At 37.6% G+C, this 15051-nt stretch overlaps 1 long non-coding RNA gene across 2 annotated transcripts in view; it reads right to left on the bottom strand.

Moving 5' to 3' along the window:
* LOC109551290 (uncharacterized) overlaps positions 1-15051 on the bottom strand; it is a 422401-nt gene that overhangs the window by 253163 nt on the left and 154187 nt on the right. The window contains exons 4-5 of one of the 2 annotated variants that reach the window (XR_002178019.3): positions 6140-6385; positions 4138-4229 (exon numbers count right to left, since the gene is read on the bottom strand). This is a non-coding gene — a long non-coding RNA (uncharacterized lncRNA). The remainder of the gene's footprint in view (positions 1-4137; positions 4230-6139; positions 6386-15051) is intronic. The other variant, XR_012329402.1, reaches the window with a different exon arrangement.

Genomic DNA, 15051 nt, shown 5'->3' with positions numbered 1-15051 from the left:
CCCACTAGCTATCTATTTACATTTGGTAGTATATATAAGTCCATGCCACTCTCTCACTTCGTCCCAGCTTACCCTTCCCCCTCCCCGTGTCCTCAAGTCCATTCTCTACATTTGTGTCTTTATTCCTGTCCTGCCCCTAGGTTCTTCAGAACCATTTTTTTTTTAGATTCCATATATATGTGTTAGCACATGGTATTTGTTTTTCTCTTTCTGACTTACTTCACTCTGTAGGACAGACTCTAGGTCCATCCACCTCACTACAAATAACTCAATTTCGTTTCTTTTTATGGTTGAGTAATATTCCATTGCATATATGTGCCACATCTTCTTTATCCATTCATCTGCGGATGGACACTTAGGTTGCTTCCATGTCCTGGCCATTGTAAACAGAGCTGCAATGAACATTGTCTCACAATATTTTAAACTTACTATATTTGTTATGGTGATATGATCAGTGAACTTTGATGTTATTATTGCAAAGATTTAGACTCCTCAAAGGCTCAGATGATGGTTAACAATTTTTAGCAATAAAGTACTTTTAAAGTAAAGTATGTACATTTTTTAGACATAATGCTATTGCACACTTAATAAACTACATAGTGTAAACATAACTTTTATATGCACTGGGAAACCGAACAATTAGTGTGACTCTATTGTGATATTCACTTTATTGCAGTGGTCTGGAAGGCAGCTATGCTAAACACTATACCACCAGCGCGTCAATTGCAGCGGTCTGGAACCGAATCTGGCAATTCTCCAAGGTATGCCTGCATTTCCTCTCACATAAACATAAATTTTTAAATAAATAAGTAAATAAAATAAACATGTATGTATACAATCATACTAAAAAATGAAAGATTATCATTCTTTGAAAATTTAAACTTCAGCTTTTAACATTTGTAAACATATAAGAAAGCACTTTTTTTATATGGGCAAATATGTTTACATATAGGTGAGAATATGTAAATTAAAACTATTATTTGGTGACCAATTACTTTGCTCTTTTTGTCTCTATTCACTTTGATTTCTTTAAAAATTTTCCAAGGGGCTTCCCTGGTGGCACATTGGTTGAAAGTCCGCCTGCTGATGCAGGGTACATGGGTTCGTGCCCTGGTCCGGGAAGATCCCACATGCCGCAGAGCGGCTAGGCCCGTGAGCCATGGCCGCTGAGTCTGCGCGTCCGGAGCCTGTGCTCCACAACAGGAGAGGCCACAACAGTGAGAGGCCCGCGTACCGCAAAAAAAAAAAAAAAAAAAAAAAAAAAATTTCCAGGTAACCTAAGATTATTAATTAACTACACCATTATAATATTTATAGAAAGACTTAAGTTGCAATTGCAAGATCCTTAATAAACTGTGAATTAATTAAATAATAATGCAATCACTGTTGATATTTAAAAAAATAACTTATCAAAAATTATAACACAATGAAATTTTATTCACACAGTGCAAGTAGAGTAGTTCCAGGGTTTATGTATTTTGAAACATTGGCTGGAAGTCACAAGAACAAAAAAAATCAGAAGGATATTAGTATAATTCAATTTAGTTGAGCATCTATGTTTATATGTTCCTAAAATTTTTCTGTCAGTAATGATCACTTTTCTGACCCATAAGATAAGTATAGGAAAGTCCCACTCAGACTATTTTGTAAGAAAATAAAATTAAACACTGTAGGGCTTCCCCGGTGGTGCAGTGGTTAAGAATCTGCCAGCCAATGCAGGGTACACGGGTTCGAGCCCTGGTTCAGGAAGATCCCACATGCCGCGGAGCAACTAAGCCCATGCTCCACAACTACTGAGCCTGCGCTCTAGAGCCCATGAGCCACAACTACTGAAGCCCACGCCTAGAGCCCACAAGCCACAGCTACTGCGACCACGTGCTACAACTACTGAAGCCCGTGCGCCTAGAGCCTGTGCCCCTCAATAAGAGAAGCCACCGCAATGAGAAGCCTGCGCGCCGCAATGAAGAGTAGCCCCCGCTCGCCGCAACTACAGAAAGCCAGCACACAGCAATGAAGACCCAACGCAGCCAAAAATAAATAAACTAAATAAATTTTTTATAAAAACAGTCTTTAAAAAAAATTAAACATTGTATATACTTTTTATATCATATTCTACACTGTAATAAAATCAGAAAGAACATCTGATTTTACCTTTTTAAATTAATTTTTAAAAATGAAGACATTATTTTTTAGAGCAGTTTAAGGTTCACAGCAAATCTAAGAGAGAGGAAAAATACAGAGATTTCCCATATATCCTCTGTTCCCACACATGCGTAGCAGCCCCCATTATCAATATCTCCCAACAAAGTGGTACATTTGTTACAGCTGATGAACTTACACTGACACATCATAATCACCCAAAGTCCATAATTTACATTACAGTTCACTCATGATGCTGTATATTCTATAGGTTTGGACAAATGTAAAATGATATGTATCAATCATTACGGTAACATACAGAGTATTTTCATTGCCATAAAAATCTACTACGCTTCCTCTCTTCATTCCCCCAACTCCTGGCAACCACTGACCCTTTTACTCTCTTCATAGTTTTGCCTATTTCAGAATGTCATATAGTTGAAATCATACAGTACTTTGCATTTTAAATTTGACTTTTTTTACCTAGTAATATGCATTTAAGTGGCTGCCATGTCTTTTCATGGTTTGATAGCTCATTTCTTTTTAGTGCTGAATATTACATTGTCAGGATGCACTACAGTTTATACAGTCACTTACTGAAGGACATCTTGGTGGCTTACACGTTTTGGCAAATATGAATGAAGCTGTTATAAAGATACATGTTCAGGTTTTTGTGTGGGCATAAGTTTTCAGCTCCTTTGGGTAAATACCAAGGAGAGTGATTGCTGGATCATATGGTAAAAATATGTTCAGTTTTGTAAGAAACCTCCAAGCTGTCTCCCAAAGTGGCTGTACCATTTTGCAGTGCCACCAGCAATGAATAAAAATTCCTGTTGTTCCACTGACACTTGGTGTTCTCAGTGTTCTGGATTTTGGCCGTTCCAGTAAGTTTGTTTTAATTTGCATTTCCCTGATGACTTATGATGTGGAGTATCTTTTCATATGCTTATTTTCCATCTGTACATCTTCTTTGGTGAGATGTCTGTTAAGATCTTTGACCCATTTTTAATCAGGTTTGTTTTCTTATTGTTGAGTTTTAAAGATTCTGTATGTATTTTTGGATAATAGCCCTTCATCACATGGGTCTTTTGCAAGTATTTTCTCCCAGTCTGTGACTTGTCTTCTCATTCTCTTAACATTGTCTTTCATGGAACAGAAATTTTTAATTTTAATGATGTCTAGCACATCAATTATTTCTTCCATGGATTGTGCCTTTGGTATTGTATCTAAAAAGTCATTACCATACCCAAGGTCATCTAGGGTTTCTCCTATGTTATCTTCTAGGAGCTTTATAGTTTTATGTTTTACACTTAAGTCTGTGACCCATTTTGAGTTAATTCTTGTGAATGGTATAAGGTTTGTGTCTAGTTTTATTTTTTTGGATGTGGATACCCAGTTGTTCTGGCACTCTTTGCAGGAACACTATCTTTATTGTATTGCCTTTGCTCCTTTGTCAAAGATCAATTGACTATATTTATGTGGGTCTATTTCTGAGTTCTTTATTCTGTTCCATTGATCTATTTGTCCATCATTTTGCCAGTGCCACACTGTCTTGATTCCTGTAGCTTTATAGTAAATCTTGAAGTCAGGTAGTGTCCAAATTTGTTCTCTTTCAATATTGTGTTGGCTATTCTAGGTCTTTTGTCTCTCCATGTAAACTTTAGAATTAGTTTATCGGTATCCGCAAAATAACTTGCTGGGATTTTGATTGAGACTGCATTGAATCTATACATTATGCTGGGAAGAAGTGACATCTTAAAAATATTGAGTCTTCCTATCCTTGAATGTGGATTATCTCTCCATTTATTTAGTTCTTCTTTGATTTCATTCACCAGAGTTTTGTAGTTTTCTTCATATAGATCTTGTACATATTTTGTTAGATTCATACCTAAGTATTTCATTTTTGGGGTGTCAATGTAAATGGTATTGTGTTTTTAATCTCAAATTCCACTGTTCATTGCTGGCATATAGGAAAGTGATTAACTTTTGTGTACTCACCTTGTCTCCTACAACCTTGCTAAAATCTCTTATTAGTTCCAGGAGTTTTTTGGTCAATTCTTTGGGGTTTTCCACATAGACAATCATATCATCTACAAACAAAGACAGTTTTATTTGTTTCTTTCTAATCTGTATACATTTTATTTCCTTTTCTTGTCTATTGCATTAGCTAGAACTTCCAGTATGATTTTGAAAAAGAGCAGTGAGAGGAAATATCCTTGCCTTGCACCTGATCTTAGTGAGATACTTCAAGTTTCTCACCATTAAGTACTATGTTAGTTGCAGGGTTTTTTTGTAGGTGTTCTTTTCTTTTTAACATCTTTATTGGAGTATAATTGCTTTACAATGGTGTGTTAATTTCTGCTTTATAACAAAGTGAATCAGCTATACGTATACATATATCCCCATATCTCCACCCTCTTGCATCTCCCTCCCACTCTCCCTATCCCACCCCTCTAGGTGGTCACAAAGCACCGAGCTGATCTCCCTGTGCTATGCGGCTGCTTCCCACTAGCTATCTATTTTACATTTGGTAGTATATATAAGTCCATGCCACTCTCTCACTTTGTTACAGGTGTTCTTTATCAAGTTTAGAATGTTGTAAATATCTTTTAAAACAAATGTAATAATAGTTTAATTTGTATATGACTTACTACAAGAGTAAATTTGTAATTCTCTAATATTTGTTTATTATGTAATATTAAAACTATTCTAATTTTGCTTAAAAGTCTTCATGTAGAACATTTTCTTGAAATTGGCCTGATACCAATGTTCATTCCATTGTTTCTTATCTTAGTAGCCTAAAGTTACCTAAAATTTAATTGCTCCCTTTTGAGCACACTTTTTTCTTTTTTATTTCTCCTTTTTTTGTGTATGAGTTCTTGAGACTATTCTAAATATGCATATTTAAATGTACATAAGCTAAGTCCCTAGACTAATTAAATATGTCCTCCATTAAATATGATAAATTTAACAATCTTGTTAATTTCCTTCCAGATTAAGCAATTTAGTTTCACAAAATTACATAACTAAGGAGGTGGATCCCTTGATGTTCCACCCAGATCCCCTCTCATTGAAGGACTTGCCCCAGCTTCTGGGAGTGATACAAGCATGAAGCCCACAGCTGTCAAAGATATCTCAGCTGTAGGGAGCCACAAAGTTACTCCCACTACCCTGATCCACGTGGAGATATAAATGTGCATCAATCTTGGCCCAACAGGGAACAACTCCTATTCTAACTTCTAAGTGCCCCATAGGGTTGCCCAAAGTATCAGTATTTGTAGGGACTGCATTACAGTTTGGACTTCTCCCTTGATCCCCCCTACCTCCCATAGGTGTTGATCCCTTCATAGCCATCCTACCTGCTAAACTCTATCTCTGGGTCTACTTCCAGGAGAACCAACTTGCAACAGTAAGTAAGTAAACAGTTTGCATTAGATAATATTATTTATATCTCCATAGGTAGTCCCATTTCTTAGTCTATTCCAGTCAATCCTCTCAGTCTTTATGCTCAGCACACAAAAACCCTGCCATTTTCTTTAACATCACAGAATAAGATAGTATATTTTCATGATATCAGCTGATCAGATTTTCTGTTCTTACTTCATCTCAAGATGGATCTCTCTGTTTGAACTAAATGTTCTCATGTTGCATACAAATGACCAATTCCTTCAATCAATTAAGTTTAATTTTTCAAAGGTATTTAAAGCAAACAGCTCTATATCTAAAATCTCTCTGGTCACACACACAAAGAATTTCAAATGACCATTTACAGACAGAGATTAACATGTGAAAAATTGCTGGGCAAATTACACAATTTTAGCTAAAAGAAAAATGAAAACAAGACGCAAAGTTTTTGCCAACAAAACACAGAATAAATTCCTGAAACCAAAAGAAATAAATGCATACCTACCCACCCCATCTTTGCTAGGGTTTTTGGTCATCCCTTAGTAATATAATTTAATACACTGACCGAAAGCCTGTGGAATTAAACCCAACTTACCTTTTCTCCAGTCCTATGACATCCTTCCAACATCAAATGACCTTTCCAGGCGCTTACAGGAGTGGCAGGGGTAGGGACATTCGACGTAATTGCCCAAACTACAGGGAAATCCAGTACTCTGGCTCCAAACTTCCTCTCCACGTTTTCAGTGTCATACTTGATGTGGTATAACTTGACTCAGAGCTGTTCTTGCTTCACTCTGGTAGGCTGTCATGAGTTGAGCTATCTTGGTAGGGCCTCCAAATTCTTAAGGAAAACATATATGACAAATTCATTACGTCAATGTTTTATTTTAAGTGCGATACAAGAGATTAGGCCTCTAAATTAGCCAAGTAAAAGATTTCACTTTTCATAGATATACAGGAAAAAAGACTGATTAGGAAATCATTGTTAGACCAGATACAAGATGAAAAAGAATGCTTGCTTAGAGATGTTTAGACTGCTGCCTGATAGATAGCTGGCTAGGTTAGTAAATAACATTATCAATTTTTAAAATTTCATTTAGGTCTATCAGAACAGTCTCTAAACATATTATCAGGAATAATCATTACTTCCCTGAAAGAGTTTGGGAATCACATCACACTCAGTTTGAGTCTTCTTTTTCCTTACTCATCTCTAATCCAAATTCTCCTATCCATCAAGATACAATTCAATACCTCCTTTGGAGATGAAAATGGCATTCCAGGGAGGAGATGGAGGATAAGAGTGGAGAGATGTGGTTGAGAAGGGTGGGTATACAAAGATGTAGAAGAAAGAGGAGGCATGGCAATGCAGAAGTCAGGATGGGATCTGCCTAAGTCAGGTGGGCATTGCTTACTAGGGACACATGGGAACATGATTCCAACAATAAGGAAAAAGTTACGCAGAGCGTACACATTTTCTCAAGTGGTAAAACTACTGTTCATTTCTTCCCCATTCATGTTCACTTGGTTATTGACTATGCAAGAGCACTTTATTCATGTACCTTCTAGGCCAGGGTAAGCCAGGGAACCTATGACCTGGTGCTTTCCTGGTCTCGTGTTTTTGTACCATAAAGGGGTAGCTATTTATGAGCTATTTACAGCTCTTTGATAGATTTGTGATTAAAGACTTTACCAAAATTCCACTGAAGTACACAGTAAGTTGACATATTTTATCCTTTGCAGTTCAGTAGGGTGCACTTTTTGCACAATCTCTTGCTCCAAAGGGAGAAGTGAATGACGGAGCACTTTTAAAGGCTCCAACTGATTATGGAAAAAAAACATTAATGACACTGGGAAAAAATCCAGACTAATGAACCCACTACTAAATTTTGTCTATCTTCTAGCTCTAAATCTGTACTAATGAGATAATGATATGGTAATCACTAGTCAAGTGTGGCTACTTGAATTTAAATTTTAACTAGTTAAAATTTTTTAAAAATTGATTTCTCAGCCACACTAGCCACATTTCAAGTGCTTGGAAAACACACATGGTTAGTGTCTACCATATTGGACAGCACAGATTTATAGAATGGATATATCACTGCAGGAAGTTCTATTAGAAAGTGTTGCTATATGTGATGAGAAAGCATCTCAAAAAAATCCGGACTAACACGCCCACCACTAAATATCTTATGTCTATATATAGACCTATACATATAGAAGGTGTGTATATATACATACATATATATATATATATGTACACATACAAAGTCTCTACAACAGGATATTTTAATTAAAAACAAATGGTCGGAGTTTGGAGACACCTTCAAGATAGCGGAGGAGTAAGAAGTGGAGATCACCTTACTCCCCACAAATACATCAGAAATACACCTACATGTGGAACAACTCCTACAGAACACCTACTGAATGCTGGCAGAAGACCTCAGACCTCCCAAAAGGCAAGAAACCCCCCACGTACCTGGGTAGGGCAAAAGAAAAAAGAAACAACAGAGACAAAAGAATAGGGACAGGACCTGCACCAGTGGGAGGGAGCTGAGAAGGAGGAAAGATTTCCACACACTAGGAAGCCCCTTCGCGGGCGGAGACTGCGGGTGGCGGAAGGGGGAAGCTTCGGAGCTGCTGAGGAGAGCGCAGCAACAGGGTGCGGAGGGCAAAGCGGAGAGAGTCCCGCACAGAGGATCGGTGCCGACTGGCACTCACCAGCCCGAGACGCTTGTCTGCTCACCCGCCGGGGCGGGCGGGGCTGGGAGCTGAGGCTCGGGCTTCGGAGGTCGGATCGCAGGGAGAGAACTGGGGTTGGCGGCGTGAACACAGCCTGAAGGGGGCTAGTGCGCCACGGCTAGCTGGGAGGGAGTCCGGGAAAAAGTCTGGAGCTGCCGAAGAGGCAAGAGAACATTGTTTCGGGGTGTGTGAGGAGAGGGGATTCTGAGCACCGCCTAAATAAGCTCCAGAGACGGGCGCGAGCCGCGTCTATCAGCGCGGACCCCAGAGACGGGCATGAGATGCTTCCATGCCCTGGCTATTGTTTAAAAAAAATGGTTCTGAGGGTTGTCTTTTGGACTTGTTTATGGTTTCCTTTGCTGTGCAAAAGCTTTGCAGTTTCATTAGGTCCCATTTGTTTATTTTTGTTTTTATTTCCATTTCTCTAGGAGGTGGGTCAAAAAGGATCTTGCTGTGATTTATGTCATAGAGTGTTCTGCCTATGTTTTCCTCTAAGAGTTTGATAGTTTCTGGCCTTACATTTAGGTCTTTAATACATTTTGAGCTTATTTTTGTGTATGGTGTTAGGGAGTGATCTCATCTCATACTTTTACATGTACCTGTCTAGTTTTGCGAGAAAATATTTGCAAATGAAGCAACTGACAAAGGATTAATCTCCAAAATTTACAAGCAGCTCATGCAGCTCAATAACAAAAAAACAAACAACCCAATCCAAAAATGGGCAGAAGACCTAAAGAGACATTTCTCCAAAGAAGATATACAGACTGCCAACAAACACATGAAAGAATGTTCAACATCATTAATCATTAGAGAAATGCAAATCAAAACTACAATGAGATATCATCTCACACCAGTCAGAATGGCCATCATCAAAAAATCTAGAAACACTAAATGCTGGAGAGGGTGTGGAGAAGAGGGAACACTCTTGCACTGCTGGTGGGAATGTGAATTGGTTCAGCCACTATGGAGAACAGTATGGAGGTTCCTTAAAAAACTACAAATAGAACTACCATATGACCCAGCAATCCCACTACTGGGCATATACCCTGAGAAAACCGTAATTCAAAAAGAGTCATGTACCAAAATGTTCACTGAAGCTCTATTTACAATAACCCGGAGATGGAAACAACCTAAGTGTCCATCATCGGATGAATGGATAAAGAAGATGTGGCACATATATACAATGGAATATTACTCAGCCATAAAAAGAAACGAAATTGAGCTATTTGTAATGAGGTGGATGGACCTAGAGTCTGTCATACAGAGTGAAGTCAGAAAGAGAAAGACAAATACCGTATGCTACTACATACATATGGAATTTAAGAAAAAAATGTCATTTAGAACCTAGGGGTAAGACAGGAATAAAGACACAGACCTACTAGAGAATGGACTTGAGGATATGGGGAGGGGTAGGGTAAGCTGTGAAAAAGTGAGAGAGTGGCATGGACATATATACGCTACCAAACGTAAAATAGCTATCTAGTGGGAAGCAGCCACATAGCACAGGGAGATCAGCTTGGTGCTTTGTGACCACCTAGAGGGGTGGGATAGGGAGGGTGGGAGGGAGGGAGACGCAAGAGGGAAGAGATATGGGAACATATGTATATGTATAACTGATTCACTTTGTTATAAAGCAGAAACTAACACACCATTTTAAAGCAATCATACTCCAATAAAGATGTAAAAAAAAAAAATGGTTCTGAAGAACCTAGGGGCAGGACAGGAATAAAGACGCAGCCATAGAGAATGGACTTGAGGACACAGGGAGGGAGAAGGGTAAGCTGGGACAAAGTGAGAGAGTGGCATGGACATATATACACTACCAAACGTAAAATAGATAGCTAGTGGGAAGCAGCCACATAGCACAGGGAGATCAGCTCGGTGCTTTGTGACCACCTAGAGAGGCGGGATAGGGAGGGTGGGAGGGAGATGCAAGAGGGAGGAGATATGGGGATATATGTATGTGTATAGCTGATTCACTTTGCTATAAAGTAGAAACTAACACACAGTTGTAAAGCAATTATACTCCAATAAAGATGTTAAAAAAGTTTTTTAAAAAAGCAAAAAAACCAAATGGTCCACTCCCAGTTATGATAATCCACTGTTTTAATATATTGCCTTCAGCTCTCTCATATATTTATATGCCACTTTGTATTCTCCTGGTTTTACTTAGCATTATATCTAACATCTTGTTTATGTTTCTACATAATCTTAATTATCATTTTAATGCCTACATAATATTCCATCCTTTTGATGTACCATAATTTATTAAACCATTTCTCTAATGTTAGACATTCTCTTGGTGCTTATTCCCTTTCTTTATTCTGATTAGTTACAAGGCTTTTTTTCTGTGTGTAAATGTTTCTGTTCTTCTCTTATACTTCATAACTAACTCCTCTATTCACATATGCTTTATGAGAGAGATTCTATTTATAGCCTTTATAGTGCCAGGAATATAAAGCTGTCTCTGCCTAATTTAACCCTACAACACTCGAAACAAATAGGTTATGGAAGGCAGTAGATTTAATGGCTATTTAGAATGTGTGTCTTTGGCATATGACCTTGATTTAATTGTGCAATTTTCATTATGCTGTAGCTTTTATTCCCTTATATTCTATAATGTTTTTGGCTTTTATTCCCTTATATTCCATAATGTTTTTGGCCCCAGAGACAGTCTCTAGAACAGAAGTCATGTGAACCAGAAGAAACCGCTGTCAGACCCCATTTTAATTTCACCTGCAGGCTCAACCACCCCCCCTCCCCCGCCAACCAGAGTTTTATTCCCGACAGAGGTGGGATCTGATGACCCAGTAATATCTATTCTACGCCTATGCTCCTCTTCAATTTCTCTCCACTTATATCTAGAACCAAGATCCAGGATTCCACAGACATCTTTACGGCCTCTTATCCAGGCCTTGAGTTTGCCTTAAAACTCAACAAAGACTGGGGCCTCTACTGCTTCGTCAGTTTCTGTGCAATATTTGGTCTCCAGGACTAGGGTTTGCTTTACCTTTTAAGGTAAATTTTAAGAGGGGTGCAAAGTCTCAGCCTTGAGTCTAGGGTTCAAGAGTATAACAATCACACAGGGCCAGACAACTGAAAGGATGTACAACATTTCACACCTAAGGCTTTAATAAAGATAAGTATAGCAGGAGAAAGAAAGTATAGTCAGTCATTGAGGGGTTTGATATGTCCAGGAGCACCTCCTAGAGTTCTCTCAGTTACAGAAGATGTGCTTTGCATTCAAATTATGGACCACAAAGATATGTGCAAGGTATCTTGGTTTCAAGGAAGCCAAGATACTAGTTTACTGAGGGGTCTTTAACATACCACTGGTCACAACTAAAACCAGACTGTGTAAATGGCAAAACCAGGTACAAACCATCAACCTATAGATCCCTAACTGATGCAGACAAGCCAGTATAGGATGTCTCCAAGGGAATTTCGAACTTCAAGAAGCACATTATAAATCTTTAGCTAGTACATTTCATCCTTATCTTAACCAAGGGTCAGTACCAGACTTTCAGGCAACCCTGGAGACAGGTACAAGTTAACTCTATCCTCACCCAGAGACATGGGCTATATAGAGATCCTCAGCACTTCTTTCTCCATTGTTTAAAGCAACAAATACCCCTGTGTAACATAAAGTTTGGTGAGGAACACGTGTCAAGTCTCACAAAAGTTGCGTGGGCTTATTGCCTTTCTTAAGGTTGAAGGTATTCAACTTGGGAAATCCTTTGAACTTCAACTGATTAATTTATTGAATAGACATAAGAGGTCAGAATAAGAAAAAACATCTGGGAGTTATATTATCAGAGGGACTCTCATTTGCCATTGGAAAAGGGTTGCAGGGCATACTATCTCAGATGGGTAAGTTGTCATTCAGTTCACAATCTTATCCAACTCTGAAAGAGAAAAACTACATAGAAATCTTTTCAGCAATTTCTCTGTGGCTTCTTTTTCTCAAATGACCACAGAAAACTAAATGTGCTGAACCACACTTCCATAATGGTATTTGGCTGGAAACCTACTGCTGTAGCTTTTGTGTTTTTTGGCACTGTATTAGTTTGCGAGGGTTGCTGGAAAAAAGTACCACAAATTGGGAGGCTTAAATAACAGAAATTCATTCTCTAACAGTTCTAGAAGCAAGTCTGAAATCAAAATTCTAGTGGGGTCAGTTCCTTCTGAGGGCTGTGAGGGAAGGATCTGTTCCAGGCCTCTCTCCTTGGCTTGTAGATGGCTGTCATCTCTCTGTGTCTTCACATTATCTTCCCTCTGTGTATGTCTGTCTCTGTGTCTAAATTTCTTCTTTTTATAAGGACACCAGTCATATTGGATTGGGGCCTACCCTAATGATATCTTTTTAAGTTTATCTCTGTAAAGACTCTATCTCCAAATAAGGTCGAGTTCTGAGGTACTGGGGGTTAGGTTTTCAATATACGAATTTTGGGGGAACACACTTCAGCACACAAGAGGCACATATCAAAAAGCAGGCTGCTTCTCAAAGCCTCTGCAGCATCCTTTTCTTTTTGTACTCCTCTTCTTCCTCTTGACATTAGTTGTTTTTAGGAAAGGTTGTGACTGATGCTGCCTTGTGTCATGAAGAAGTTATTTCCTGCTCGCCAAAATAACAAGACAATATAACAATATATTGTTATATATTGTTATATAACTATATATATATATAGTTATATATATATATATATATATAATATATATATTGTTATATAACAATAACAACAAAATAACAATATAAGGAGGCAGACATAACAGAGAGTCTTCTGGACAGGAATCAACTGTGACATAATTAGAGACTCATGTCTGTTTTCAAAACAGTAACCAAGACAGCTTGGTTGCTATGAGTGACTATTCAATGCCAAAATGGCACATGAAGCCCTTTATCTCCTAAAATGAACAGGAAGGCTGCTTATCTGTGCTTTGAGGAGGGTAATTAAACAATGTTTTACTGCAATTGACTGAGAATTGTTCAATAACAATTGTTTACTAATTGCTTACTAACAATTTAGTAAAAATTGTTTTATAATTTATTGGTATAATTACCAATAATAACATAATAACAATAGTTACTCTTGCAAATATACAGTTTTATAACATATATATTGGAGTCCATAAAAATGTTGTAACTATCCTCTTTAATTGTACAACAAAAATATATTATAAAAAATTAAATTCCTTTCACAAAAAGATGTTCAAGAAGGGTAGAATAGTGATATTCACAATCATATTCACTTTCCACTTTATGATTTTAAACAGTATTTGTACCCAGGTGGTAGTGATATGCTATGGTCAGGGGGCCTAGTTGGAAGCAAAGGCTATAGGCATTTTCTGTGAAGAAATCCTAGAGCTCAGTCTCTTGGCTCTATCATTTAATTAGAAATGTTCTCTTCCTTGGTTTATAAGCATAATTTCTTTAAAGTAGCCAAATGTAACAGCATTACCATTGGAAAATGTTTTAAATAAAATTTGTTAGTTGCAGCAACATGGACGTACCTAGAGATTGTCATACTGAGTGAAGTAAGTCAGACAGAGAAAGACAAATATCATATAATATCGCTCGTATGTGGAATCTAAAAAAATGGTACAAATGAATTTATCTACAAAACAGAAATAGAGCCACAGATGTAGAAAACAAACTTATGGTTACCGAAGGCAAAGTGGGGTGGTAAATTAGGAGACTGGGATTAACTAATAGATACAAAATAGATAACTAATAAGGACCTACTGTATAGCACAGGGAACTCTACTCAATACTCTGTAATGACCTATATTGGAATAGAATCTACAAGAGTGGATAAATGTTTATGTATAACTGACTTATTTTTCTGTATAGCAGAAATGAACACAACACTGTAAATCAATACTCAAATAAAAATTAATTAAGAAAAATAAAAATAAAATTATCAGTGTATGTCTAGAGTATGATTTGGTTACTTTCTTACATATCTTTAACTATTTCTCTTCCTTTACGAGTTCATGTGGGGAAAGTACAGATGGAATATTCTCCAAGATTGATGAGATCCCGGGTGCTAAAACAAACCTTAAAGCTTAAAAGATATGATATGATCTTAGCTCATAATGGAATTAAACTGGAAATCAATATGAAGAAGATAACAGGAAAATCTTTAAACACCTAAAAGTTTAAAAAAAACCCTAATAATCCATGGGTCAAAGAGGAATTCTCAAAAAAAATGAAACATATTTTTAACTGAATGGTAATAAGATATCAAAACTTGTGGGATGCATCCAGAGCAGAGCTTAGAGGGAATTTTATAGCAACAGTGTTTACATTAGAAATGGAGAAAAGTCTCAATAATATAAGTTGCTACCTCAGGAAACTAGGAAAAGAGCAAAATAAACCCAAAGCAAGAAGAAGGCAAGAAATAATAAAGATAAGAGCAGAAGTCAAAGAAATGGAAACAGAACTAGCAAATGCCAATGGTTGTAGATAAAACAAGAAACAAAAAATCCTACTCTCTCGAGCCTAAGGACTAGGAAAGAGGCAGTCTAGAAAGAGAGAAAACTTTTAGTTGCTGTTCTACTACAGCCAAACATCACTAGAAAAAAAGCTGTGGCCTGACCTCTATCCATAGCAGCAGTGACTAAGAGGGAGCCTAGACATCAGACTGTAATGAGGCAACCCAACCCCCTGCAGGTGTGGTGTCAGAAAAGGTCAAGAACAGAATTGGGACTTTCATCCACACTAAGCAGTACAAGTGACCACAGCCCCAAACCATGGAGTCAGTGGAA

The sequence above is a fragment of the Tursiops truncatus genome, chromosome X (genome assembly GCF_011762595.2).
Source record: "Tursiops truncatus isolate mTurTru1 chromosome X, mTurTru1.mat.Y, whole genome shotgun sequence".
NCBI classification, from domain to species: Eukaryota; Metazoa; Chordata; class Mammalia; order Artiodactyla; family Delphinidae; genus Tursiops; species Tursiops truncatus.
Note: the sequence above shows the minus strand (reverse complement) of the source record. Positions and strands in the feature narration are given on the sequence as shown.